The following is a 24,642-nucleotide window of genomic DNA, read 5'->3' as shown; positions in this document are numbered from 1 at the left end:
TGTGGAAAAAAACTCCCTTCTGCAGCCACATTTTTGCCAGGAGGGGTTCTCCAGTCGGTTAATGTTCTTGGGTTATAGATAACCAACAGGCCTGTTAGCAGCTGCTTGGAAGCTCCTGCATTGCAGGGACAGAACTGCCCCTGGCCTGTGTGAAGTGAGGAAACAGAGGTTACCCCCAGCTCCTTCAAGGTAACTCTGCCGAGCCATGGCCGGGCCATGCCGCTCCCAGGGCTGCCTTCAGCCCCAGCCCAGCGTAGGAAGCGGGGCCCTCTTCCCAAATGCTTGTTTAACAACTGGCTCGTACGCTGTTGGTAAAAGGGGATTTTCTGGTACAGAGCTTTTCTCCCTAGAGCTTTTCTCTGAGCTCAGTTCATGGTGCAACTACACTTGGAGACAGTGACAACTTTAACGACTCTCCAGTGCACTGGGGATTTTTCTTAATTGTTTTTTTTAAAGTTGGTTAAAACTTACTTTGTGTGTGGGAAAGACTTTAAAATGTCGACTTTTACACTCTACAAAGTCTGTTCTCACTGTACACTTAAATCCTCCTGATGACAATGAGTGTTATCGTGCACATATTTAAAGGAAAAGTGACCTTGTTTAGAGGGTAAAAGTGCTCTTAAAAAAAAAGTACTCTAAGCCAACAGAGAAATTACAAACACTGCAAAGGAAGTAATGTCACAAAATACTCCTGCAATTTTAGTACTAATGAAGTGTGTCTCATTCTGAGCATCAGGTTTCTATGACACCTCTGTCACAATTTTCCCGATTAACAGGGTTGTGAAAGACCGTTCAGCGCCAGTAACGCTTTGTGTGAACCAGTGAGCACCACATTGTTCTTTCCTCGCCAGTTGTGGCCCAGCTGAAAACAAGAACCATTTGCGTGTGTCTGAGCTCAGCCCGGAACGTCTCCTCCTGCCAAGACTCATTTATCAGCTTAAGTAAACGATAACGTAACTTCAAGCAGAAGTTTTCTGAACTAGTAGCTGGAATTTTTCAAATAGCTGGACTATTTTCCATGGTTATCTTGTAGCACCTTTTGAGACCAAAAATTAGTACAGAATATGTATTTTCTTCACAAAATGTAGTCATCTTCAGGGAGATCTATTTTGTTTCTGAGAAGACTACTGGCCACATAGTTGAGCACCGAAAGCTGGCACATCCCAGTAAAAACCAATGGAGCTACACAGCCTTACTCCAGCTAAAATTCCCACATTAGCTGTGCTCTGTATTTCTTTGGTTAGTGTGTATTGCTGTGGATTAATCACACCAGAAGATGATGAAGAAATGCATTAGCACTGTTTAAAAGAATCACGTCCTAAACATCTCCTCAACCCTCTCACATACCTCTATTGACCATACAGCTTTCTCAGCGTTAACCCACAGCATCTGTTACGGTCATTTTCTTCTATAAACTTACAAAACCTACATTTGTTGGCTTATGCTATGCAATGAAGTCGATCACCTGGCATCTTGCGATTGCCATATACAGTTGTTCCACCTTTTCCCTGGAATATTAATTTCTTCTAAGCCACACTTGCCTGAACCACAAGATTCAATTAACCATTTATGCCTGCTGACAGCAGTTCCTTGGAAAGGAATTATTTCAACAAAGTCAGTATAATTGCTAATGATCTTATGACTAGTTACTCTCTTCAGATGATCAGTAAGCCATCCATGAACTCATTCCACCTACTATGTGTTTATCTTGTCAGGCAAGCTTACTGACAGGGAGTAAGAATGGCTGTCAAAAGCAAGGAACCAAACCAAACGCCTCTGCCCTGAGGGATAAATGCAACTATTGATGCAAGCCCAAAACAGTCCTTGAATCCAAGGATTGTTGTAAATGCCTGTACCAACATCAGACATCGCTCCAAAGAAGTGTGTGGCCACATGCAAAGTAGCTTAAGGCAGCGGGGTTTTTCCTTTCTTCCTATTTCTTTTCTTCCAAACTTGACTCTTTGCCAGCTCTTCTGCCTCTGAGCCACTCCTTGCCCTGTGCAACCTCTTTTTCCTTTTCCTTGGCTCAGAAGAGCTGGCAGCAGCTCAGTTCCTCCAGAGCAGGGAAGCAGAAGCCACCTGCAATTACGAGCTGCAGTGCAGCTACTCCCCAGCTCCTACCAGACGGAGTGGATGAAGCCAATTAACAACAATCCGCTCTTTCCTGATCCATTCCAACGCTTTGTGAACACCTTTAAACTTTCCCATAGCTCTTCTGGAGGACACAACCCCCTTTGACAAATGCAAGCCTGAGGCAGTATTTCTGTCTGTCCACAGAGCAAGTGAACACAGCACTGCGAGGCGGCAGAGCAAAACCCACTCCTCTTCAGCGACCGTTTGCTCACAGGTTCTGCCCTCCTGTCTGGCTCCAGAAGCACGCAGTGCTGCTGCTCCTCCAAACAAGGGGCAACGGGCACAAACTGAAGCAGAGGAAGCTCCAGCTGAACATGAGGAAGAACTTCTTCCCTCTGAGGGTGACGGAGCACTGGAACAGGCTGCCCAGGGAGGTTGTGGAGTCTCCTTCTCTGGAGATATTCCAGACTCGCCTGGACAAGGTCCTCTGCAGCCTGCTCTGGGTGACCCTGCTTGGGCAGGGGGTTGGACTGGGTGACCCACAGAGGTCCCTGCCAACCCCTACCATTCTGTTGTGTTGATTCTTTAATAATTCAAAGGAAAGTTCTATGGGGTTGGTTTTATCTTTTGGTTTGTGGGTATGGGGGGTTTTTGTTTGTTTTTTAAATAACCAATGCTCTTGCTCCAAGAGTTAGTCACCACGGACTGCTCATTTTTTGGCATGCCTTCCAAGTATTTTGCAGCATGTTCCCAATGGCATTATGCAATCATTTTGCTAGTCTCAACTGTTTCACTTGGCAGTAAGATGCATTATAAAATGATGTAATCTCTTGGAAAAATATGGAAGTCAGAGGAGGTGACAGTTTCAGGGGTACACAAACCCTAAAAATCACAGCAACTTTGAATTCAGAAATCTCCATTTGTATACTTTTTACCTGTTTTTCACCAATTAGCTGCACCACCATATCGCAGTTATCAAACATGTACAGAGCTGCTCACCACCACCACCACAAAAAGGTCACATTTTGACCAACTTTTAGAGAACCTTTTGGACTACCAGAGATGAACTCATGCCCAGGCCAGCACACGCGGCAAAGCAATGACGTACAGCGTGTCTCTGTGCTCTCCACTACTGCAGTATGATGTGATACTCACGCCACGAGTTACCACAAGGTAATAAAACACAATTTGCCATCGCCTTGCCAACTGACAGGCCTACTGAATGGCTTTTACTCCAGAAATAAAGACCTAATTAGATCTTCCAGACGCCTGAATACAGGTAGCCTTTCGCAGAGAACACACGTGGCGATCTCGCCTTAAGCCACGCAGTGGCTCCTGGAAAGCCAAGTGTTTCCAGAGCAAACAAAAACTAGCATGGAAGTTCTGCTGACAGGGCTGTCTCTTGAGCACGAGGTCTCCTTCTCCCCCACCTCCCACCACACTGCATGCCAGGTAGGATCCTCTCTTCAGGGGCTGGGCAAAGTGGCAAATCTTTCTGATTTTGAGGTTTGAAGCTCTAATTTCCCAGACTGCCTCTATTGCCTCGGCAAGCCTCCTTCCCGAGAGATCACACCGCCAAAACAGCCAGTGCACTGAACTGCAGCTTGTGAGGAAGCTGAACTCTGCCCCTAGTTCCAGTATGACCTCAAAGAAGTCCACTATCTTCATTCTGCTCAACTCCCCCGCTCTGCAAAACAGAGCAACGTCCACAACTGTAAAATGCTTTAAAGAAAGTCACAAATGGAGTATTTCTTAATAACGGCAGCAGGACATCGATTGAAGCACACAGCCAAATGCTAACTAACCAGTCAATATACACTATATGAAAACCAAACCAAATTCTACCAGTAAGCCATAATAGAAGTAGACGCGTGTACGTAATGTTCCCTTTCCTCGCTTCTCAACTAAGAGGGTCACTTGCCTGTTACCTTGTAATAGTTACTACACAACATAGGTGTCCAACCTGGGAGCCACTCTGGGAAAACTTCAGACCATGCAAACGATCTCTGTGAACGCTGTTCTCCAATTCCCAGCTAATTCTCGTGTCGCTTTCCATTAACTCACCAACCCCTCACCACAGCCGTCACTGATACACGAGCACAGCACGCCAGCCCGATGTCCTCGTGCTTTGGATGCTGCCATTTCGTGCCTCTGGATGCCAGCTCCACGCACACCTGGGAGGAACTGGAGAGCCAGTCTGACACTGCAGAAGGCCTCATTTTGAATAAGCAACCTGCAATTCTGGGTGCTCTGAATTGTAAATTGAAGTGTGGAAAACTATTTTATCCACATGCTGTTATCTTAATACCACCTGCCACATTCCAGCAACTGCTGACAAGTGAGACAGATAATGAGAATTGACATGTTGCCCCTCTTATCTCTAGACGTCTAACACGAAACCAGTATCAGAGGAGAGCCTCCACTGCATACAGACCCCAAAACGATCCAATACCACTGCTGTGGTCGCAAAACAGGCCGCTCCGAGCAACTGGATCTTTTCCCAACTCCAAAGCAGCTGGCATTGCAGTCTTGTGTTCTTCTATGAACAAGATGTAAACATACCTACTGCTTCTTCAATTGAATGAGCTGTTTGCACTACAGGCAGCATCGCAGTACCTCTGCACTTCAGCATGAAATGCATTCAGTATACAATGCTTTTAAATATTCTTTAACTTCCTGAAAACCACATTTATAACATATCTTTTATTAAAAGAAGTTCAAGAAAGCTAAAAATAAGCACCATCACTTTTTAGCAGAAACCTTTGTGTACCTACTACACCCCACCTCTGCTGGGCTGCCCTGTTGGGGGGGAGGGGAGGGGTGGAGAAAAAAATGCAGTATTTTTCTTAAAATCTGAGCCAGTACTCTGTTTTGAACAGTAGATATACCCTTGGGAATGTGAAGGACCATTATTAATAAGGTACCATTTCACCTTCTGTCCAAGCATCCTGGAAACTTTCTCCTTTCCAAAGGAAAAACATCAGCCAATTCGCTTCCTACCCTGTATTTGTGAGGTGCCATCTCTGACAGAGCTAAGCGTTACTTCCTTCCTTGTGGCAGACTTCTGTTTTTCACTCTTCCATATCTTACAACGAATACAGCATCACAGATTGATTGTTGCCAGTCAGTGGCATTATTTCTTATGACCACCTCATATCATTCACAAGTCATTTGGACAAAGAGCCAGCTCCTCTCGCTCACTGCTTTTCAGTAACACTGCCTGGGTGCTTTAGATCCCTAAACATAAACGGGTTCAAAAGTGATCAGACAAGTTCATGGAAGTGTCTACCAAAAGATACCAAACCTGATAGGAAAGACACAATGTTTAGCTTGGAGAATCACAAAGCTACAAGATGACAGAAGCATGTCCTGTCTTACACTTTTTTCTTACCCGGTAAGAGCTGTCGATCTCCATTCCCGCTGTCTTCTTTCTGGGTCGTGCGCATCTTTCTTCTCACACTGGTTGAGCTGCCGCATAAGAAGACTGTGCCATCAACAAAACAGCAATCTTCTAGCACCATTTTTCAGCTACATGACTAATGTGCTGTGTCTGTCTAGGATTTTCTACAGTAGAGTCAAGAGCAGTATTAAACAGGAGGGTGAAAGGAGACTTTTTTTCTTCACACCAGTGTAAAGTAAACACAGATTTGAGTGACTGATTTAAATGTGGAAGTTGCAACCCGATTTAAAGCCTCAGTGTTGTTAATTTTTTTTTTTATTGGCATACCCTAACACTTTGAAATGTGCCAGAACAAATTGCAATAGAAACCGTCAAATGCTTTCTCAGACCTGTGCGGTTTGGAAAAAATGGTTTCACTGCCATGCATTACTCTTTCCTGCTAATTTTGGGGGTGAAAAACTGGCTAACGTACCATCTCCTAGGCTGAAGCCCGTTCAGATGCGCTGTCAGCTTTGCCTCAGCTGGCTCTGGGGCCAGGGGCCAAGGCGCAGCGCAGCTGCCCAGCCCTCCCGGGGCGCAGCGCTGCAGCCCCCTGCACGCTCACGCGGCTGTGCTGCACCGGCTCGCACTCGGAAGCATCCGCTCCGTCACCACGCCACAGCCACGGCCTGCTGAGCTTGGAGCTGGAAGACGGGCTAGAAAAATTCAGTCTCTTGCTACAAAGCTGAGACTTCTCCAAGACAGAGGATTCCGTTTTATCGGTGGCATTAACAAAGTAGCATCTACCCATAGCGTTGCCGTGGATGAAAAGGGACTTTTGTTTGCTGGGCTACAGTTAGCCACGGGAGTAGAGACTCCTGTGCAGCCTTCACCCAGGGGAACGACTTCCTTAGCACTAATACTTCATGTGACTGAAGTCACTCACGCTTCCTTTCAAAACAATTTTATATTTCGTAGCCATCTTGCAGAAGGAGCTACCTGACCGCATTCTTAGCTCCAATGCCTGGAACAGCTTTACTACCCCCTGCACAACCTTCCTCAAGGCTCAGCCAAAGAGAGGCATCTCCGTAAGCCATCCCAGAGACATAAATATCAGTCACTCAAATGTTTTTAAAGGCTCATCAATGGTAACGAGCATCTTTATTACATTTTCCAGCAGTAAGTAACCAAGCAATGGCTTGCAGTTAACTACTATGTTCACCTAGAAAGTAACACGTAACGTTTCTTTTAATAACACATCACTACTCATCTCCCAGTAGCCCGATAACGATAACTTGAATATTACAATGCATATAACTTTTTTTTAAAGTGTAAGGGAAGAACTGTCTGTATAAAAAATTCTGACTTCTCTCTTTTAAAGGGACTCAATGGAAATCATATGCACCCCTATGAATTCCTACAACTAGAAAATTTTATTCCTTCCTTCAGGGGAAAAAAACCAAACAAACCACTCATGAAGTTAAACAACCATCATTTCTGCTTGACATTTTCAAAACAACAAATAAATCAGGTAACTGCTCCTGCCTTCAGGCCATTGAGCTGACTTGATACCACTAATTAAAACAAGCCTACATCATAAGGAACATCTCTGCAACAAGCATAATCTGAATTATTCAAATTCAAAATGTGAACTCACAAATTCCCTTTATTAAAGAATAATAATTAGTGCTAATAAATTCTCCTTTCCAACCTGCTGCTGCAAGCAAGAGATTTGCTGTGACTTTTAATGCTAACGGCCTGAGCTGAGGGACAGGGGGGGCTAGTCCTTGAGCAAGCCTTGGAGTTGTCCTGGCTCCTCCAACAGCTCCAGAGCATTCAGTGCCATTCAGGCACAGTGAACAGCCCTGGCAGCATGCAACGCACCTGGATCCTGCAAATGCCATGGCAGACTTGTTCTTATTAGAGAGTCTTTCCTTCAGACTTCTGGGGGTTCTGCACCCTGTAAGGAAGGATTTGGACTGTGGGTCGCCCTGCAGAAACGCAGAGCAGTGGGTGGGCTGCACTCCATGGGGCCTCCTTCTCCTCTGTGTTTGCAGAAGTCCCCAGTCCAGCAGATTCCTTCAGCACACACATAATTTTAAAACACTCTACAACCGTTTTTAAACTATGCACATGCTTAGTTTATTGGATCAAGGCATGAGTATCTATGCCTATGCCTCTAGACAGATGGAATATTTTCTGCGGGACTTGCTTTGGGCGAAATTCCTGAGCTTTTGCATTGAAGTTTTTCCCGCACTGTCCAACAGCAGTAAAAGCAACTGTAAAATAGAGCACATAAACCACTTCTTCCTCCCGCCCCTCAATCACCTTGCAAATCCAAAGGAGGGCTGAACACAAGTCTGTTCCAACAGGCACAAGGTTTTTCTCATTGCAAATATTTGTTCAGGCAGCCAATCCAGATTTGGTATCATTTTCACGTGATACAATCCTGTTCGCTTCTGGCCTCTGCCAACAATATCTTCCTTTGCTATTTTGCTTCCACTGAAGAAAGTACTTAGATGAAAAGCACACTAATCATCTTATGCTCCGAAATACACACATCTGTTACAAATACCTCACCTTTCTGGAACGTGCACCCTCCAAATACACATTTCACACAACCCAGCATCCCTAGATTTCCCCTTGGCAATATGGAGCAAACTAAATTGAACACAGCTGATCCTAACATGGGAAGTTATAGTAAACAAAAATGTTCAAGATCTTGAGTTTATTCTCAGCAGTTTCCTCAGTTTGAACTTTTTACACCCACTAAACAAGTTAGAGCTTGCCAAATAGCAACACACATTTGGAAGTCTCGGCAGAATCTTTCAGGGTGGAATAACATCCTGAGGTCATGCAACTGCTCCATTTTTGAGGCACGTGAAGAAAATGGAGGAACAAACGGGAGTACCTCCTCTATAGCACACATGCTACTACCCAAAAATAAAGGAGTGGAGGGGAAAAAAAACAACCCAAAACAATGGTAACTAGCAACATAAACTCTTCTAACCCTGGGCATTAATAGTGTATCATTTATCAGCATAAGTGATACGCAGTTTTGCAAGCTCCCAGCTGTTGAATCTCTATCTACATAATCATTACCGCAACTGTTGTTTCAAAATAAGCAAAGAAAACTGAAGACATGCCAGCTCTGGAGGTCAGAAAAACCACCTGCTTTCAGAACAGGCCAGCTGAGCTCTCCTCTATGCACACGGGACAAGCAGTGCTCCAGTGAACTTTGCGGACTACTGGACCCGCACGTTGTGTTACAGCCAAGAGTCACGTTGGTTTATAAGCCATGAGAACCTGATCCAACTCAGTGCAGAACTGCTGGCTCTCTTGTGAATCAACAAATACCCTCTTCTTCAGATTTTGCCAGTCTTTCCACAAAGACACTGAGGTGCTTGAGATTTACAGCAGCTGTGTCCCGATGTCATCAAGGTGCCCCGTGCCTCGCTCTTAACCTGTCTCTCACTGTACTCAGCCGCAGAAGACATCCAGGGGTTGCCCAGAGGTGGTTTCCCACCAAACACCCTCCAGATCCTCACCACATACAGCTGTCCCCAGTGGCCGATGGCGCTTTAAACAACACAGCATTCTCAGAGCAGCCCCATTTTTATGATCTGGAGAGAAGGCATTTTAGGTCATGATGTTCGCTGGAAACCCTTCCAGGAGGGTGGGTGTTGAGACACCATCAGTTTTAAAGATCCCACTCACATGTCCCCACATTGACCCCAACAATGCCATTACCTTAGGACATGTTTTCAGTGGAAATACTACTGCAGTTGGCACAGGTCTGGTTCCTCCAAGACTAGGATAACCAGCATCTCTTCCACAGCCTCAGCAAAGGGACAGATGATTGACCAAAGTCAGTAACTCTGCTCCTTCTCCCACCCACCCAATCAAGTACCCAGGAAAGGCTGGGTAGTGGTAGATTACCTTACTTTTAGTTGAATCGTTAAATATACAGTATCAAGTCTTATTTCTAAATATATCTGACAGCAGATGCATACAGCACCTCAGGCTGTGCAGCTAAGTACTTAATGTGGGTGCTTAGATTCACACGGTGCTTCTCTCTGCCCAAAATGCTTCTTGTTTGTCTTCTGTTTCCCTTTATTCTTCACTGAGGCTGACAGTGCAGGGGCTGTGGCAGACAGACAGGCGGGTGTTTCAGTTTGCTGCACAAACGGACAGGCTTCGACTCAGTCTTACGCTGTATGGAAGCTCAGTACAGCATCAGCGCCTTTGATAGGGAAACACGCTTCAAGCCCTGCTTTCCCCAGCTCCATTCCAGCCTAGGAGCGCAGCTGGCGTAAAAAGTGTTTTTCAGTCCCACAAACAGCTAAATATCTTATCACACCAGCAGCTAAGTGTCTTGACCTCGACCACGGGCAAGAGGCAGGTTCTCTGAGGTTGGCCTATCCTTCTGGGGAGCAGAGCAGGGCTCGCAGGAGCCCACAGGTGAGGCAGCATTACTCAAGCCCGGTACAGTATCACCAGACCAAAGATGACTGCACTGGTTTCGTTTCTCTTTACAACCAGACAGTAACTCAGAGCAGGGTGGCACCAACCGTGCATTCAGTAAACCACCACAGGTCATCTGCAGATCACGGAGGAGATCCTGCTTCCTCTTTCTCCTGCGGAAGCCGTGGGTGCCTTCGCCGTGTGGGGATGATGTTACGGAGCGTGCCAGCCCCGTGCCTGGCACGGAGGAGGTGTGATGTGGCTGTAACCCAGCCCGACGAAAGGCAGGCGTCCGCAGACAGGCTCTGGAGACAGCCCGGTGCTGGCTGGGGGGCACAGCCAGAACCCGGCAGGATTCCCCAGGCAAGGCACAGGGAGCCCCCGGCTCTACCCTACAGAGGCATCAGTGCAGCCAACACACGTCTCTGGAGCTGGCAGAAAAGCTCGTTTGCTCTGGACTTGGATTTTTAATTTCTTTGTTTTGTCAGGAAACAAGTAAAACCTTACTAGGGGCAAACTTCATGCAAAACAGAAAACCTCTTGGACTGCCTCAAGACTCACCAGCTCCACGGCAGAAGGAGTTTTAGCATTAAGATTACTTGCACTGCTAATTTCAATCAAGATTAACTGCAACATAATAGTTTTAAAAAGCAGATTTAAGTCACTGTGCTATTTTATCAAGTCTGCTTCTGTCCTTAATTACTTTCCTAAGGAAAAGCCTACTCAATCTGTGAGAGCGCAGATCATTTCAGTAATGAAATTGCAGCTCTGTACATTCAATCTGCTCTGTCCATTTTCCAACTTGTTAAAAAAAAAAAACAGACAAAAGAAACCAAAACACCAAACAAAAAAAACCCTAAAACCCAAAAATACCCTCAAGTAACATTTCCTATAGTACCACAGGCCGTATCTGCAAACATCTCCACACAGAAGAGTAAAAAGAAAGGGTACAGTCCATCTCCTGCATTTCCCAGTTTCTAGTTTGTTTTTTTTTTTTTAATCCTTACCCCCTCCACATGAGTATTCTCAATATTCGGCATTTCATCATGCTTCCTCTAGCCTAATTCTAAGCAAAACCATTTTTAAACACTGAAATCACTCTCGTTTCACTCCCTAGCAGCTGGCATCCCCGGAGCTCTGCATCGTGTTAGATTTTATGATGGTCCACACTCTTGCTTCACAGAGGCCCTGCTCCTGCAGTCTGAGCTGCGTAGGCAGAGCCCTGGGGACCCCCGCAGACCCAGGCCTACAGAGCTTCATCACACCCAACGGCGAGAAGCAGCTGCTCACACATACCCAACAGCAATGCTGTCCTCCCTTCGCTGCTGTTACTCTCAAAGGGGCATAGATTTATAGCTTTCCATAGTCTACACTTTGCCAAACTTCATCTGTATTTGCTTCTTTCGTCAGACTCCCCTCCAGCATTTTAATTATTTATTGCCCTCTTATCTAAACTCCTTCCAGTTAGTTTATGTCATCCTGACACTGAAAAAGCACAGAAACAAAACGGCTTTTTAAATGCAGACACCACAGCTTTACAAAGCAGGTCTGCAACCTACAGGCAGACTCTTGTTTAGCTTTCACCTAAGTCTCCCTTGCCATTATTGCTTGCCAAGTGTCTTGCCCCAGTTAAATGTCTCCTTTCTTTTACTTCTACCCAACACACTTGCTCACATACGAGGCTGAATTTCACTGTTTCTTATTCACGTTCCTCATGCTTCAAGCTGCCATATTCCGCTATTTTCTCCATCTTCAAACGCATCTGCAATTCCTGTCAGTATGCTACAGTCTGCAGTCATCTCGTTTGTGATGCACCAGCCTGGAAGACAGGTCTCCACGCCTGCGTGAGACTGTGGGAAACCTCGGCCAGACTGAGGACCTGGAGAAGGTACAGAACAGCTTCCTCCCACTCTACATGTCTGAATTTCCTTCGAACAGAGATCAAGCATCACATGCAGAGGCTGGCAGTCATTCTCAAAACATTTCTCTTGCTGTTCCCACCAGCAGGTCACCTTCCTGGTTGGATTTGATGATCTTAGAGGTCTTTTCCAACCTTAAGGATTCTATGATTCCACTGCAGACTGAGCAACTTTCGCAGCAGTCCTGTACAGCAGTATCACCTCCTCGATGATGTCTCTATGGCGTAACCCAAGGGGTGGTAGTATTCAAACAGTCTGGATTCCCCTGCCCTCCCCATGAGACGCTTGTATCACTACAGCGAGCTCTGCCCAAGAGCAAGCAGATGAATTCTTCACAACACCGTTACCCAGAAAACGCTAAACACCCACAGTCATTTTGCTGTGCTTCTCCAGACTTCCCCATTCACAGAATCACAGAATCACAGAATAGTAGGGGTTGGAAGGGACCTCTGTGGGTCATCTGGTCCAACCCTCCTGCCGAAACAGGGTCACCCAGAGCAGGCTGCACAGGACCTTGTCCAGGCAGGTCTTGAATATCTCCAGAGAAGGAGAGTCCACAACCTCCCTGGGCAGCCTGGGCCAGGGCTCCGTCACCCTCAGAGGGAAGAAGTTCTTCCTCATGTTCAGACGGAACTTCCTGTGCCTCAGTTTGTGCCCACTGCCCCTTGTCCTGTCACTGGGCACCACTGAAAAGAGCTTGGCCCCATCCTGACACCCACCCTTCAGATATTTATAAGCATTTATAAGGTCCCCTCTGAGCCTTCTCTTCTTCAGGCTGAACAAGCCCAGCTCCCTCAACCTCTCCTCGTAGGGGAGATGCTCCAGTCCCCTCACCATTCACCGGTGCTGCGAATCTCAGCCCGCACCAGCAGCGCCCATCCCTGCGTAGCTCTGCCAACGCAAGCAAGCACCAGGGAGGATACGATGCCTGGGTTCCACTGCTGCTCAGCACGCAGAGCTGCGTTTGCTCAGACCTTCAAGGAGAGCTCCCTGTCCGCACAGGGCTCAGAGGTCTCTACTGCCCGTCTCCAGCACCTCCTGCTGAGCGTTACCTTCCATCTGCCACCATTGCTATTCCTCACTCCTTTTAGCATGGACAGAGTCCCAGCCAGACTCTTGAACGCTCTAATGAGCACTGCAGTGAACTGAGCAGCTGAGGATCTGCCCCTCAAAATGGTAACACAATGGTGAGGACATTTATTAGCCCAGCCCAGCTGCATACGGAGCAGAGACTTCGGCTGACGCCGAGTGCTGTCAGCAGCCATGCCTCTCGCGTCGTAGCCACAAACGCTCAGCAAGCCGCGTGTCACCCAGCACAGCCTGCTTTACCTTTTCTCCCTCTTCTCTACAGTCACTCCTTACTGCAGTAGCCGAGTATCTTCTTGCAAAAATCAATGCTAGGAAAGTCCCTGATGCATTAGCGGAAGCCTCTGGCATTTCTTTTTTGGGGAATAATTACTTACCAACGTAGGATGCAAAGCATTTACATTTTAATAATAGCAGTTTCTCATCTCTTGGCTACATTTTATGTAATCATTTTTTTGCTTCTCATCTCCACAACATACTTTCTTAATAAACTTAATGGCAGTAGTGTGATTTTAATTTCAGCTGGAATATAACCAAACCACTAAATCTTCTCTGGAGACCTACTGATTTATGGTCATCTTTTAATAAGTTCTTGCTATTGGTATTATTAAAGCACCTCTGGGTGCTATTCCAGTGGAGCTATTCGCAATTGCAAATGAACAATGAGGCAGATTTTCAAAGAAAAAAAATCCAGGGGTCTGAAAATGCACACAAGAGAAACCGCTTCACCTACCCGCATGCATATAACTCAGTGAAATGCCAAACTGCCACGCACTGTGTTTAAACTAGACTGTAACAGCCCTTAAGAAGAAATGCGGTTTTTTGATTGCTCCCATAGACAAATCTGGACAAACCTGTGTCAGAGATGTATCATTCAGAAGACGTATAGCAGATTTATAATACAGGAATATTTTAAGCCCTTGAGATATTTCTAAACAAAAAAAAAGGTTTTAATACAGTTTGGGAAATGAAATCAGCAGTGCCAGGAAAGGAGACAGACCTCCAAAAACCAAGAGCTATAGCATATACTAACAAAGATATGGTTGGTATTGAGTTTGTGTAAAGTATACCACAAGTGCTGGCCACACTGCATTTACAACTTGCTTGGCAACAACTCGGAGGCTTTTAAACAGACCTCTGTCAAAATTGGATCCTTCCCATCCTGGCATCTTCTGTCAAACCACAAGGAAAAAAATAATAAAAGAAAGGAAATAAATGTAGAAAATATTAGCGAGGAGAAACCACATCATGGATTGATTAGACCTATTGTGTACTCCAGGGCTTTTGGTTTTGTCTCCTTTTTGTCATGATTAATTCTTCTACAGACACGCAGTTGCATATTATGGCACAATGGGGATTTTAGAACGAAAGACAAACTGTTGTTATAACCAAGTAAACACTGAATGGGATCATTCGAGTTTCCTGCATTTTGAAACTGCAAAACGAAAACAACCAAACTGGCAAGACAATGAGGAGTCAGACAAACAAGTAGAAAGTAAAAGCCACAAGCTGTACTACAGACTAATCACCTAAATTAATTTTGATCCCTCTCTGAAAAGGCTCTGCTTCTCCTCCCGCCCCAAAAAAACCCAGAGACAAAACTGCTGATCACCTATAGATGCCTTTGACCCTTCTGTTGCAGTGCAGAGAAGCTGCTGAGGGAAATTCAACTTCAGCCCAGGACTCAGTAAGCTTATTCAGGATGAAGAGAGGGTATTTCAAAAACTTAAAGTAGGATCCCAGACGAACAGCCGGTTTCTCAGGAAGAGTGCACAGCTCGGAGCTCCTGGGCACCTGCCGCGGGCCAGCACGAGGAGCCAGGCGCTCCCTCCAACACGAGGAGCTGTGCCAGGGTCTGTCTCAGGAAGATCAGGGCAGAGATCTGAACGCAGCCACGTTCTGACTCCAGTTCACCTGCTGCTTCCTGGTGTGAAGAAAGGTAGTTTGTAAATAATTCTAGCTTCTAGCAAAACCGGAATCTCAACAGGCGTGGAACGTGGGAGGGGGAATCTATCAGGAATCAAAGTTCAGGCATCTTTTTGACATTTACTGTAGCATTTGAATGACCTGTCGTGCTCAGCAGGGAAGCAAAGGCAGTGCCAGCAGCGACAGCCACATCCACAACCCAGTCATTTTCAGCCTGCGGAACAAATTAATGGTTGACATGGGTGTCCAAAAACATCTTAGATGCTAAATTAAGTAGCACAGAAATGAAGTCTAAATACGAGCTATCACATTGCTCGGAGCATAAACCAGATGCCTGGGGGGGATGGAGAGAGCAGTCACCTCATTAGAAACAAAAATGCTGAGTCAGATTGATCTTTTATTCCAGTGAAGCAAAGCCTGATTGCATCTTGGCATGTGCCCCACTCAGCCCCTCAGCAAGAGGAACAGATTTATTCAGATGCCAAGCAGCAGGGAGCATGTAGAAATGGCATATACACTCCTCTCCCACAGACGCACGCCTGATTGAAGCGGAAAAGGGAACTCTCTGGATGCTGACAGGAAAGCACCAGGCAAAACAACTAAGTGTAAATAGTGGGTTTCAGACTTTTTTTTACCATCTAGACTCCTGTACTTTTTCTGGTGGCAGTGTGAAGTGCTCTGAAGTGCATTTAAGTCTGGCTAGGCGTCGTGGTTAAACGTGGTTTAACTCACTTTTCCTTTCAACAGATCCCTTAGTAGTCGTCCACGGACCAGGGGTCTGTGATCCACACGCTACCCTGGCTGAAATCAGGCCTTCGGTCTCAGCAACTCGGTCACCTAGAGCAGCCAAGAGGAAGAGGAAGCAACTAGCGGGTGGGTCTGTCCCTCACCCCAGATTAGCTCCGTCCTCCCAGGAAAGCCACTCTCCCCAGCTCCCTGCCCAGCTCTGCCCACCCCCGGCCCCCCAGCCCCCTGTCCCACAAGGCTACGGCCAGCACGCCTTGCAGCCCAGGCTGCTCTGCGGGCGGCGAAGCCAGGAAGGCTCGATTCTTCAACAGTTTATCCTAAATGTACGCTGCTTTGACTGTTCCTTTCCTGAAACACGTTTACACTGTTTTTAAATAGTCAAGCCCAACAAGCACTGACTCCTCACAGCAGTTTCAGGCCATTTGCTCCTGATTTCCACCAGCCCCTGCTCTAGCCCTTCTCGCCACAGCGGGCAAGACAACCATTGCTTAGGGCAAAATCAAATAACCCACCTCAGTGATAAAAATGAGAAGTTTGAAAGGTCTGTTTCCATCTCCACCTAATGAATATGTGCTCTACTCACTCTGGGACAACATTTAGAAACCTGTTGTATGCACTTCTCCTAAGTTACATTGCCCTGGGAAGGCTGCATCACAGACTCGACCCATCTGGACTCCTCCAGATTCGCAGCATCTCACCACGCACAACAAATGCTGACAGTAATACCCCCTTCCCTCATGTAAAGGAATAACTTCAGTGGATGCAGAGCATTACGTAAGACTTTCAATTTTATTCTGCCTCTTATAGAAGCGCTTTGGATAATTGTTGCCTACTAATCTCTCTAATCTTTAATTTTCATTTCATAGAAGACTGGCTGTTTCACAGTTACTGGCAAAGGTGGAAGGAGGATGAATAGGAACAGGGAGTAACTCAAAACTGGAAAAGGGATGCAGCACCAAATCCTGCTCGTCCCTGTTAGCATTGCAGAAGTATTTAAACAGCAACAGAGCTTCCTTTACAGAAAGGACAAACCGCTGACAAAAAAATAAAATGAAATAATATAATAAGACTGTGAACTTAAGAAACCCTTTAAGGAAGGGAACAGTTGTGTCTCCCTCCAACCTCACTGCTTTGAGCTAAAGGCAGATGAAGCCATGGGAAGTCTTCCTTGAATGCAGATCAGACCAAATGCTGTTCCCTTCTTGCGGGCTGAGAGATGCTCAGACTACGCACTCACGTAGTGCTCGACCCAGTCTTTATCAGGCACAGGGCAGGTGACTGAGGAGCCCCACAGAAGTGTGATGTACGCATGGGACTCCTTGTCGGCCTGTCCTACCATCAGTAGTATGTCTTAGCAGCCACACTGGCTGGTCACTGTCACAGCCACCATATAGCACCTCCCCTGCATGCCTGCAGGGCCCCAGGTCCATTTCTACTGCAGATGTCTAAGTACAGGCTGTGACTTAGTATTAACACCTATTTCATGTTGCAGACTAATTATAATTTCTTGAATGATCTTAAGATAGTTTTGCTGTCCATAAAATACTTTCTATTAGCTCCGTTTAGAAGATCACATAACCCAAGCATAGGCCACGATGTGTTCAGTGTTACTAGTTAAAATGTACAAGGCTCATCTGACGTGTCTGTGCAGCATCACACAACCCTGTCTACCCCATTTTATCCTAAGAGTTTTGCAGTAAGACATTAAGCGTCTCTAATTCTTCAGCTCATGGTGTTGGTTACATGATGCCCTGAACAGACAAAGATGCAACAACAGCAAAGGCGGAAGCAGCATCTTTACCCCAAATTCATTCCAGAACACCCTTGGAAACACAAACTTTTGGTGCTTTTTTGCCCCGCTTTCAGGTAGTCCAGGTTCTGACTGCAACAACAAACCACATTTAGGGGACTCTACTACGAGTAATTCAGTTCCAGGCACTCAGCTAAATTTTGGCATGCAGGTTTTTAAAAATGAGACAATTCCTTTCTACGCAGGAAAAACAATGTAATCTGGATATACAAGATGTGCCTGACACGTAAAGGCAGAGTAAGACATGTACACTTCTCCTCCCTCTCCCAGACTAGATGGGTACTAGGTTATGGCTCAACGTTTGTAAGCAAATTCACCCAGGCGCCGAGACCCCAAGTGTTCAGATACACAGGGCTCCACAGCCTGCACGTAATGGTGATTACAAGAGAGTAAACAATCTTTGCACCTTGATTTACTAGGAAAAGGAGTCAAAGCCTTCTTACTTCATACTGAATTTTATACACCAAGCTCCAAGCAGCAAATCTTCTAATTCACTTTTGGTTTTTAACGCAGAACAAAAACTATGTTTATTTTGGAGTGCTCTTGTGCCTATTTGTTTTCCCTAACATTATCTTCCCTTTGAGCCAACTGTCATTTCTGGAACACAGGTATAGAGACAACGTTCCAGCAAGGTGCTCTGAAAAAACAGACATCATTTCCTCTATTGCTCCGAAGAGAGAAGCCTAACCAAGCCCTTCTGCCCAGCGGGAATTCTGGTCTCACAAGCAGGGATAAGTATAAAAATCAGGCAGTGCCTGAGGTTATAAACACAGTGTGCAACTGCTGCTTGCAAACCTTCCAATACACAGGACACTGACCATTATCGCCGTGCTTTATTTTCCCCACATGCCATCTGTGAAGCAAGATAAAGCAGAACCAGGCAAAAAGAGGTGTGATGTCTTCAAGGACAGGTTAAATCAAACCGTGCCATGAAAACACTCTTTCGACAAATGTATTTTTAGTATAATCCCAAGGATATAATTTTATCTTGCTCCCACACAGCGCCTGCTTATCAAGTCCCGCAGTCTGTGTTATAATTCAGGGCAAGCAGCCTTGACTGCTGCGTTCTGCTGTTGCAAAGAAAAGCCAGTACTATTTACTGGCTTTTAAGCACCACATACAAAGTGAACTGCATTGCTTGTATGAAAAGGGTTACCAAAAATATTCTCAGACCATTTCACTTGTATACCAAATAGGAGAGAAATCACTTCAAAGAACTATAAATTGAGAGGAGGACCACCAAAGCACAGCTCACTAAGTGATGTGATGACTTTCAAAAAAAAACTGGTTTTAGTTATAAAAATGATGTTGTAGCCCACAAACTGGCAAATCTGAAAGTGTGACCTATGTGTAATCCCTACAGCAATATTTGCCCGAGTCCACAGCCAGTCCGAAGTGGTTCCACGTAGAGTGAAGGGCACTGTACATCTGTATCTGTCAGTATTTCTTTGAGTCAGTAGTCTGGGTGACAGCAGGGGAGTCTCACAACACATCAGCCTCTCGAGAATTTTACTGGGTTGGATGGCAGCTCCGTTTCCTTCTCCTGATGGGCTGATTTCTACAGAACACACGTAGTGTTTGGATGGGAATGGTAACTAGATTTCACTTTGGTGGTCTGGTTTTGAGAACTGTTTATAAAATTGGGTCTTTGTGCTAAACTGTCTGTGTCAATCCTTTTATATTGCAAATATTTCAGAATTAGACTGCAAGTGTGGCTTATAGCAGATCCAGGAAACAAATCACTGCAGCAGAGGGCAGGAATAACAACTTCCCCCCCACTTTTGAACCGTACATGGGGAATCTGGATATTCCCGTCGTTCTCCTCTCTTACTGTGGGAAAGTCCCTGCCATACACAAAAAAATAAAAATTGTAATATTTTATGAGGTACTGTAATGTACAATCTTAAGGCTGAAACCTCAGAGAAGGAACAGTATGTAAACTGATGATTCACTGTTACAAGTGACCCCTACAGGGCCACAACACTCTAGGAAAAACCTAATGCTCATTATCTTATTACCTGGGTAAGTTCTACTGCTCCAGAGCAAACCGATGAGATCGCAGCACTTACTGCTGATTAAACATGAAGCAGTGTTTCCCCTTAAAACACTAAATATAAAAGCAATTAATAATTGCATGCATGGGAATAAAATGACTGGTACATCTGGAGATCAAAGAAGAAAGCAACAGCAATGTAACTTCAAAGTGTTTAACTGCTAAAGTTTTATCAAGGACATTTCCTTTCTCTTCTAATCCCCAATTAAAAGTGTGCCAGTGGCCTGGCAGAAACTTCATCACCAAACACGGACAATCCATGTGATGCAGGTCTCTATACACAAGGAATGCACATGCATTTCTGAGGCATTTTAGTTTTATCTTCTCTCAGAACCAGCCGGGCCAGTCCCACACAAGACAGGTTTGCAGACAAAGTGCAGCAGTAGGATTACCTGCAATGTTTCTGTTCTGTCTAAAGCCTGGTTCTACACATGGTTTGCACTAGTTTCAAAGTGCTGGGCCGGTGTCAGCATGGCGGGTACCTTCCCCAAAAGGGGCAGCTGGTGGGACCAGACTGCTGCAGCTGCAAAAGCAAGGCTATCATCCTGCAAAGTAGACTTGGCTGCCTTCGTCTCCACTTACTTCCTTTCAAATGGCTAAAGGAATTCTTAGAAACAATACCTTCCTGACACAATTTTTTGTTAAAACAGACTTATCTAAGGGATGCTGATGAATTATCGTCCTAAATAAAAGTATTAGTAATCTAGTGGTATTGAGAAATGCAAAAATATTTAAACAGCAAAAGCATCCAAGGGCTTACTGGTCTTTGAAATTTTTTCTTACTCCACACTAAGAGTCTGTTTTTACCGTCAGTGCTCAAATCTCCACCAAGGCCTATGCAGCCCCTTGGTCTTCTCTAGAACACGCATGCAGCTCGGCTTATCTGCCATCCCAAGCTTCCCCTCGAAGCTCACATGTGGCAAGGACAAACGTGTGGTTTCACTGACAGCCTGAGCCCTGTCCCAGGGTCAATCGCCCCTCCTGGAGCGGCCCACGTGTCGCTGCAGCCCAGGCCCATGGCTGTATTTTGAATAATCAGGTTTTGACTGAGGCTGGGTGGGCTGCTGGGTGGGCTGCTGGCTGAGCCTAGCACTGAGGCACTCCCACCGCGCCAGTGGGCTCTGCACTGCGACAGAGGCCCCCTCAGCTCATCAGCATGGCAATAAATTAAAAAGCAAGTGAACACTTATTTGATGACTGTGAAAAGTCAATAAACCTTCCATTACAAAAGCAGCAGTAGGTAAACTCCTTTTATCTCAACACTACCATTTTTCAGCTGTACAACAAGGAAAGCTGGAGAGCTTTTCTGCTTTGCAGGCCTTCTGATCTGTGCAAATCCCTGTCTTCTTGGCCCTCACCTAAACAGCTACATGCAATTTTAAATCAGACAAGCCTACAAACCGCATGCATGGCTCCAGCCACGTTTTTCCACTAATCTGATTTTCAAAATGCACAAGATACCAACGCTATGGTTTTCATTCCATGTTCAAAATATGGGTCATCTTCGATGAGCTACCAACTGCCTTCCACCCACAAAGAGCACTAGTCTCCAGAAAGACTTCAAAAGGTTTTGGGTTTTTTGCTCAGGGGGTGTGGGGGGTTCTGTTTGTTTCAAGAGCTGAGTGAATGTTTTAGCCCACTCTATTCGGTACTTCCTATAAAAGCAGCACAAGAAGAATGAAGAAAACACCTTCTATCATAGTCTGGCACTTCACATTTTTGAAGTTTAAATTAAATATAATTGTAACACATTTGCTTTTTTTAAAATTAAGTTATTAATTTTTTTGATCTTTATTTTAAGTCAGTTGTCCTTCCAACATAGCGAATCCTAGCGTACCCGATTTTAACAAGACGTGCAATGGTGTGAACTCATTAACACGCGTAGCATCACGTGCATAAAACACGCATGAATGGAAACCAATGTGTTGTACTGACTGCAAAATTCAAAGAATTAAATTAATCCATCACTACATTTCAAACTGATAGTGCAGTGGCACAAGATATTATCAGACTAGAACCCCAGTATTACTTTAACTAGGCTTTATTTTGAAGGAACTGATTTGCAACAAAAAGGAGAAAAAGAGACCTAGCCCTGTAATCACAAGCGTATCGCCACATTTTTGATGGCTTTCTTACAGTAACACCCGGAGATTAAAATCCAGCAGACGGCAAATCAGTCTAAGTAACAACAACGCCTTTTCTTGATGCGTGGTTAAGTGGTAAGGTGGGGATGGCGGTCTTCTTTACTGCTTGATACTGCACAAAGTTTACTCTAGTTGTAATTGGAAGCAAAATAAGTGTTTGTTTCAACTGGCTCTCCATGCTGCTTTAATTAGTAACCAGAAGACTGATACTAAACAGTCACTTTCTGCGACCTCTGAATATACTGTTTGCCTCCCCAAAGAATTATGTAAAACTGGTCAAAAAAAAGAAAGTATGAGCATGACTACCACACACACACAAAAAGCCTTATCTGGGAAAAAGCCAAAAGCATTGTCCATGGACACAGTACTCAGCCAATTTACCTGAAGAGGGGGGCCCTTAAAAGGTTTCACATTCAGACTTCACTTGAGAAATACTTTTAAAACCTAAAATTAATCTGCAGGCTGGAAAGTAGAGCAGTACACCTGGGAAGGCAAAACCCGCCCTTGGTTACAGTTAAAATATCGTTAAAACAGTGTCCCTGCCTCACTGCCAAGGCAATACACCCCAAGTGAAAAGCAGCAACATGTCCAGTGCCCCAGCCATCCCCAGCGCTCTCCTGGATGCCTGGGAGCCTGATGGAGGCCTGAGCTTTAGCCGTATGACACCATTAACTACCCAGTTCCCGGTATGCTAAAACGGCCTTCCAAACTGGGCTGAACTTGAACTTTCAACCTAGAGACAAAAGGCCCACTTCTGAGCCACATTGTCCCTAGGGTTTTCCTCTTGTAAATGATTCAGTCATGCATATCTTAAGTGGATCATGAAAAGGACAATAACTATAAGTGTCATTTAACAGTGTATTTGAACCAGAAGAACAGGCAGTTGTGGTTATTTTTATACCTTGCCCAAACAAGGAATTACCCACCTGTTGCCACCCCCTGTCCATGACCCAGCAAAACAAAAGAAAACTATCAGTTACATTCAGCGCTTTCAGAAAATCTGAGAGGGATATGAGTGTTTTCTCTCACTGTCAAATTCATGGTAGCACATTAACATCTGAATAGCAATGTTATGAAAAGAACGAGTAGTTGACAATTTTTGTACTTTCAAGGGCATACGATCAAACTTAGCACTATAGTTTATCCACATTGACCTCTAAATAGCTTCCACTTTCATTTTCATGCTAAGATGATGTTCTGAGAGAAATAAGGAGCTTAATTCAAATGTATCTGAACCCGGACTTCAGTGGAGGTAGAAGGGGGAGCAAAACCAGAAAAACACCCCAATGTATCAAGTTCAGCACTCATTCAAAGCATGTGATAAAGAAATACAACAAATGGGCCTTCTGGAGTACAGCCTGCTCGTATTCTTACAAAGACGCTTTCTATATCAGTCAAGGACTGAACTATGCATGGCTGGGACTCCTGCTCCTGCAGTAACTGTTGCTCTTCAGTGTTTTCAGAGATCATTAGCACCAACAGCCAGGATAAGCACAGCATACCAGCCAACTGTGTTTCACAGCTGAGAGGAATGTGTGAGAGGCTCATTTTTTCCTCAAAATACAACTCAGCTAATTCTAATACATTCCTCCCCCTAAACGAAAAAAATATTATTAGACTTCATAATAAAAAGGAAGCCATCCAGTCCCTTCTCCCTCATTAGTAGCAATAAACACTGTCCCGGGGGTAGAGGGGCAGCACAGCAACTGGAATTCACTGGTTAAACACTTTCAGGGAGAAGTTTCTGCAATGACCTGGGTGTTGCAGCACCGCGCGCCCGGAGCTCTGCGGTGGAAGAGGAACGGACCGCTGCTCGTCACTGACAAAGGTACATTTCCCTGCAAGGTGATGTTTGTGGAGACAAGTCACATTACCTCGAAATAAAACTAAATTAAGTAAGGAGAATGTTCAGGACTAATTTACTAGCTGCCTTCAACAGTGGTAAAAATGGTTTGCCTTTAATTGCCATTTCACAGGGAGGATCCTATCATCACATTTCTTACCTTCTTAGAGGAACCTCCCCCAGGGTCTTAAAGAAAGTCAGCTTTTCCCGGCTGTTACACGTCAGGAGCCAAAAGGGGTTATAAATTCACAAGCTCAAGAGGACTCTCTTTGTAGAATACCCCTCCAGGCACTCCCATCATACTAGCAGTGTCCTGGGATAGCTGGAAGGATCTCTCTCATCGAGCAATCTGCAGCTGTCACCGCTCTTGTGCCTTCTCAGAAGATTGACCTATTCTAGTTGGGGCTTTCGATAAAATCTTTTCTTAAATGTCTTTGGCCTGAAGTATGAGCCCAGCAAGAAGAAACTGAACCAAGCAGTTAGAGTCCAGAAAAAAAAAGATCTATAGTAAAGCACAACAAGAAAGCAGTGTATTTTCAGACAAACTTATCTCCTGGCTGAGCCAGCTTTGCCTGCCTGGTACAGTGAGCAGAGTACTCAGGTGAAAACAAGTTCAGACCCCTGTACCTATAATGCCAGGATCCCACCTTGCAGTAGTAGGAAGTTACGATACCAGCCAGCAGCGGCAGCTCTGAGTCTGCGGGTTCAGCCGAAGGGACCCCAGTCCACATGCTTGCTTCAACACCTGCTTGGTCTGTTCTCTTCACCTGCAAGCTCCTGGGAGTAAAAACCATTCTCTACTATATACAGGTACCAGGTTTAAAGCGATGTTGAGGCCTTTGGGCTGTAATTAAAACGTCAAACCAAAACAGTTACCAAGGAACACTGCAGGAACATTTTTTAACTTCCAATTTTTAAGGGTTTTTTTGTTTTGTGGTTGGGGTTTTTTTTAAAGGAAATGCAGTACCATGTGCCTTAAAAAAGGAGGCATGGGTTTACAATAGACAAGTAAACAACAGCTTTAAACAGCCTTAACCTTTGCTAATCTAAAACTTGATTAAAATCTCCCCATGAAGATGAAAGTCTGGGTTTTGTTAGGAGACCTCTCATGTGTGCAAAGTTCCTGCCAAGAAGCATGCTTATGATATTGCATATCAACAACTTGATCTACTTTCTCTTCCTGCTGTCAAAAAATTAA

General features: G+C 45.1%; 1 protein-coding gene across 2 annotated transcripts in view; it reads right to left on the bottom strand.

The window, feature by feature from the left end:
- Positions 1–24,642, bottom strand: part of PLCL1 (phospholipase C like 1 (inactive)) — a 172,341-nt gene that overhangs the window by 107,430 nt on the left and 40,269 nt on the right. Inside the window, exon 1 of one of the 2 annotated variants that reach the window (XM_075430875.1) lies at positions 14,534–14,564. The exons of the other annotated variant lie outside the window; for it this stretch is intronic. The gene's annotated coding sequence lies outside the window, so the exon portion shown is untranslated. Of the gene's footprint in view, positions 1–14,533; positions 14,565–24,642 lie in introns of those variants that run through there. 2 annotated transcript variants of the gene reach the window in all.

The sequence above is a fragment of the Opisthocomus hoazin genome, chromosome 9, assembly GCF_030867145.1.
Source record: "Opisthocomus hoazin isolate bOpiHoa1 chromosome 9, bOpiHoa1.hap1, whole genome shotgun sequence".
Taxonomy (NCBI): Eukaryota; Metazoa; Chordata; class Aves; order Opisthocomiformes; family Opisthocomidae; genus Opisthocomus; species Opisthocomus hoazin.
The sequence above is the reverse complement of the archived record's forward strand: the minus strand, read 5'-3'. Positions and strand labels throughout refer to the sequence as shown.